The sequence below is a fragment of the Myodes glareolus genome, chromosome X (assembly GCF_982192425.1).
Source record: "Myodes glareolus chromosome X, mMyoGla1.1, whole genome shotgun sequence".
Taxonomy (NCBI): Eukaryota; Metazoa; Chordata; class Mammalia; order Rodentia; family Cricetidae; genus Myodes; species Myodes glareolus.
Window position 1 is genome coordinate 120981248 of NC_142053.1, and position 6000 is coordinate 120987247.

The window sequence follows — 6000 nt, forward strand, 5'->3', positions numbered from 1 at the left end:
TGAATTTGGTGAGCTGTCACCCATGTTGATGTAGGCTTTGGTGATGCAGGTATCTTTAAGTTATTTCTCTTCCTGTAAGCCACAGTCCTTTAAGTAACCCCAATAACATTTGTTGGTTCATCAAGTTGGACTTAGAAGGCATTCATAATTTAGTTTATTGCAGGCTCCCTCTCTAGATAGGGATAGCTAGGGTGAGTAGATTGTACGTGCTGCATTTCCCCAGAAAAAAGTCTGTCATACAACAGATGATGCTGTTCATTTGGAGATGACAATGAGTAATAAGCCATTATTTTGTACTGTGTTTTCTAAAACTGATTTATTTGGAAAATGTTCGATCTTTCTGGTTAGATCAAAGTCTAAGTAGCAAAATCAGTGATGGTGCTTGGAAGGAGTCCTAATGAGGGAAGGATACACCCAAAAAAATATAAGAAGCACACAGAGCACCAATTGACAAGAGCAGAAAAGAAAATTCCCAAAGCATGCCATAGATAAAATACTAAGTTGTAACAAAGAAAGTCTATTGAAAAATGTGAGAAAAGCAAAAACAAAAACAAAAAAACTAAACACAATTCACATGTGAAGGAAAACTCATTAGAATAACAGCTAATTTCTCAATGGAAACTTCTAAAGCCAGAAAAACTCCTAAAATATTATGAGGGTCAGCGTAGACTAATATAATCAGAGAAAATATCTGCCATAATTGAAGGAGAAGGAAAATAATGTTTCGCAATATAAAAAGCCTTAAAATTATATCAAACAAATCGAATCTAAAGAAAATATGGTAAGCAATATTTCAGGCTGAAGAGAGGAATGAGCAAAGCAGAGACTAGAGTAAGAAATAGGAAGCCATAATGATTAAAACACAAATTACCTCAGAGAACACAAATGACAACATCAAAAATTAACAACACAATGACCACAATTAACGCCCAGCTTAATCATGTCTTTAAATATCAATGACCTTAATTCTCCAGTCAAATGACACAGCTTGACCAAATGGATCAAGAAACAAAATCCACCTCTCTGTGGTCTACAAGAAACACATCTTATCTTGAAAGATAGGCACTGTGTTAAAGTAATAGATGGAAAAATTAAACTAATTAAATGGGACCAGGAAGTAAGAAGGCACAACTCACCTAATAGCTGAGAAGACAGTCTTCAAACTAAAACTAAATTGTAAGAGATAAAGAAGGACACTTAATTCTAACTGAGGGAAGACTTAAGGAAAAAGACATTACTATACTAATTGTTTATGCAGTCATTTTCATAAAAAATTAATTACTGGATTTAAAGCCACAGATTAACATCAGTCCAATAATTTTAGGTGATTTTATTATTCTACATTCTAAAATAGACCATCTACTAAAAGTAAATAGAGAAGCATGAGAATTAATTGGCATCATATATCCAGAAGACTTAACGGATTCTACAGATTTCTCCACCCAAACACCAATGAATACACATTATACTCAGCAGCATATGAAAATTTTTCTAAAATGGATCTGGGAAAACAAAACAAGTTGTTATGAACCCCAAAAAGATTGATAATTCCTCTTATCCTATCTGAAAACATTGCAATACTAAAATTGTAAACAAACCTAAAATTGAGACCAAACAACTTTATTAAATATGTAAATACATGGCTATTAAACAATTCATTACTGAAAGATGAATGAGTCAAAGGAGAAATCAATAAAAAAATTAAAAATTTTTGGAACTAAATGAAAATGCTAACGAAACTCAAGAAAAACATCTGGGACAAAGTAAGAAAAATTTATAGCTCTAAGTGCCTACATTATAAAACAAGAAAAAGAACAAATAATTTACTTAATGATGCAACTCAAAAGGGAAAAAGCAAGAATTAACAAAATGCAAACACTGCCAATGGCAAGAAACAATAAATTTCAAAGAAGAAATCAAGAAAATAGAAAACAGAAAACAATACAAAGAATCAGTGAATCTAAGAGGTGATTCTTTAAGAAGAAAAAAAGATTCATGGACTCTTGGCCCAACAAACAAAAGAGAACTCACCTTAACAGAATCAGAAATGAATAGGGAAGCATTACAACAGATACCAAGAAGTTCAGAATAAAGTAAGGGAATATTTTTGAAGTCTGTATTACATTCAACTTGGCAACCTAAAAAAAAAAAAATCAATGCCTAAGCTGGTCTCAAGCTTGTGATCCTCCTGCATCTGCCTCCTTCAGCAAATCCCATGGGCATGCACCACATCTATGCTAGGTCCTTTACATATAGGTTATAGTTGTTGGTCCAGTGTTTCGGGGAAATTCCTGACAGTAGGAGTGAGGGTATCTTTGACTCTTTTACTTGTTCTTAGGACCCCTTCCCTCCCACTGGGTTGCCTTACCCAACCTTGATTTGAGTGTTTGTTCCTGGTCATATTGTTTCTTTCGCTCTGTTCCATTAATGTCCCTGGGAGGCTTGCTTTTTTCTTGGGGGAGACAGGGAGAGTAGATTTGGTGAATAGAGGAGTAGGGGACAGGGAGGAGTAGAGAAAGGGGAAGCTGTGGTTGGGATGAATTGTAAGAAAGATAAATAAAAAAAATTGGGAGAAATAAATGCATTTTTGGTACCAGCTATATTCCTACATTTCAACTAAGAGGTAGTCAACTATCTAAACAGACCTGTAAATAATGAGAGAATTGAAATAATAATAAAAAAAACTTCCAGCTAAAATATGTCCATTGTCAGAGGAATTCAATAAAGAATTCTACTGGACTTTGAAAGGAGATCTATGCCCAATACTTCTTAAATTGTTTTTTTTAAAGACAAAGAAGCAAAGGAGAACTCACAAACTGCTTATAATTGACTATAACTCTAATACAAAAACCAGATATAGACATGCAAAGAAAAAGAAATTATAGGTCAATATTGGTGATAAACATAGACTCGAAAATATTCAATAAAATACTTGCAAACATAGTATAGACATAGATTAAAAAGATTATCTGTCATAACAAAGCTGACTTTATTCCTAAAATGCAGGGATGGTTTAATTTATGTGAGTCAATAAATATTATAAAAATTGATTTAGAGATGAAAATCACATGATCATCTCATTAGATTTAGAAAGTTTTTTTTACAAAATCCAACATATAATTTTCATAAAAATATTGGACACTGGAAATCTAGAAGGAAAATACCTCAATATAATAAAATAAATATATATGAGAAACCTATAGTCAACTATCGTTAATGGAGAAATGCTTACAGAAATCCCACTAAATTCAGAAATGAGGCAAGTATGTTCACTATTTCTACTCCTTTTCAACATTATGTTAAAAGTACTAGATGGAGTAATGAGATAAGAGAAGGAAATTAAAGAATACAAATAGGGAAAGAAGACGTCAAACTATTTTATTTGAAGATGATATGATTAAACACATTAGGTATCCCAAAAATTTCTATCAGAAAACTTCTAAAAATGGTAAAAAAAAAAAATTCAACAATGTGGTAAGATAGAGAATCAACTTGCGCAAATCAATAGTTTTTCTATAAAACAGCAACAAACATTCAGACAAAAAGATCATGGACACACTCGCAGTCACAGTAGCCTGAAAGAAAACAAAATACCTAGGAATAAACCTAACAAAGTGAGGCACCTCTACAATTAAAACTTTGAAACCATATAGAAATAAGAGATATCAGAAAATGGAAAGATGCTGTATGCTCATAGATAAAATAACTATTGTGAAAGTGACCATTTTACCAAAAGTTATTCATAGAATCAATGCATCTTAATCAAAATCCCCCTCTCATTCTTCATAGGAATGGAAAAAACTTCACTGCTACCTGGGGCTATGGTGACATCCAGGCATAAACTTTGTGTTCATGGAGCTGCCTCAGTCCAGGTCTGTGTTGACGTCCATGACTCCTGTTACCATCAAAGGCTGTACGGATGCCTAGAGCTTAGGCTGTCACCTGGGTCCATGTTGGTGTCTGTGGATCATGTGACTGCTGGGGCCATGCCAATCTGGGTGGCCTGTGCTGCCACCCAAGGCAAAGATGACATCTGGGTCTGAGTTTCAGCTGAGGATCCTTGGCCATAACTCAGCCAGGGTCTGTGTTCATGCCCATGGCTCCTGCTATTACTGAAAGACAGACAGATGCCAGGGACTGTACGGCCACCCAGGGCCATGCTGGAGTCTGAAGACCGTGCTGCTAATGGGTCCATAAAAGTCTGAGTATACTCTGCTGTTACCTGGGGCCATGGTGACATCTGGGCCAAAGCTTCTATGGAGGACCATTTCTGGGTCTATGATCCTGCTGCAGCTGAGGTTGTGTTGATGTTCGTTACCGTTTTAACATAGAGTCCATGCAAACCATGCATGTTGAAGTCTGAGGGCAGTGCTGCACTGGACCCTGGCCCTTGTCAGCCTTAGGAGAGCTGACCGTGATGATCCTGGAACAGAAGAGCTAGTCCTTCCCTTATAAGAGAGCTGCCACCCCCAACATACATGGAAAAGCTGGCCCCACCTCTCATCACAGATTTGGACGAGCTGGCTCTACCCCTTGCGTGGGGAGTGGTCTCTGCGGCCTGACTGACTAACTCAGCTACCACTCAAGCCCATATCAAGGACTTTGAGTTGGTCCACCCAAATATCTTCTCATCAATGACCTGGTGGAGCAAGTAAAGAGACTGGTCCTGTGGAACCATAGCTGCAAGATCTCCATGATTGGGACAAGAGAAGACTTTCAGTGAAAGTACAGTACTGATCGTGTATCAGAAACCAGAGGCCTTGAAGTAGGCCAACAAGTCATTGCAGTGAATATTTGCAAGTAGATCTGTTTGGAAAAAAGTTTATACTGAGTAACACATAATACCTCCCAATGTCCCAATGCCACTAAGATGAATGGAGAGGTGATGGAGATACGGAAAAGACGGAGGAGTGAAGTGCTTTTGTTTGTTTGTTTTTGTTTTGCTCTTCTTGTTGTTGTTTTGCTTATTTTAATATTTTATTTTTATTTCTTTTTAAATTTTGCTTAAGGGGAATACTACCAGATTTAATAATGATACAGAAGTACTGGACAATCAGTGGGATTTGGGTGGTACATGATACATAATTCCCAAAGAATTATTTAAAAAAAATATGTTCAAAAGAGAGAAGGAAATAGAATAAAACTGTCTCTAAATTGATATGGAATCACAAAAGACCACAAATGATCAAACAGTCTTAAACAAAAAGAACAAAGGGATTATCATTCCAGATCTTGAGATATATTACTGAGCCATAGTCATAAAAACAGTATGGTATTGATTATATATATATATATATATATATATATATATATATATATATGAGTACAAGTAATTTTTAACACTTGACAAAGATAACAAAAACATAAACTGAAGAAAAAAAAGCATCTTCAACAAATGGTGCTGCAAAACTAGACATACATATGCATAAGAAAGAAATTAAAGCCATATCTACAATCTTACATAAAAAGTAACTCCAAATGAATCAAAAACACAAACATAAAACACTGAAAGTGCCAAGAGAAAACGAAAGAATTTTGCTATATTACGTAAATATAGGAAAAGGCTTTCTGAATAAACTCCATTTGCCTCAGAATTAAGGCCAACAATTGACAATGACACTTCATAAATCCAGAAAACTTATGCACAGCTAAATAAACAATCAACTGGTTGAAGAGGAAGCCCATAGAATGTTATAAAATTATACATCCAACTATAAAACTGACAGAGGATTAATATCTACAATCTATTTAAAAAACACAAAGATTTAAAAAATTGGCCATTCAAAAAAATGGGCTTGATACTTCGAGTTCTCAGTAAAAGAAAAATAAAATCTAAGAAATATCTCAAAAATATCCACTGTTTCCAGATATTAGAAAAATGCTAATCAAAACAACTTTGAGATTTCATCTTACCTTAGTCAGAATGGTAACGATCAACAAAACAACTGATAACAAATTATAGATAGGGTGTGGGGAAAGGGGCATCACTCATTATTGGTG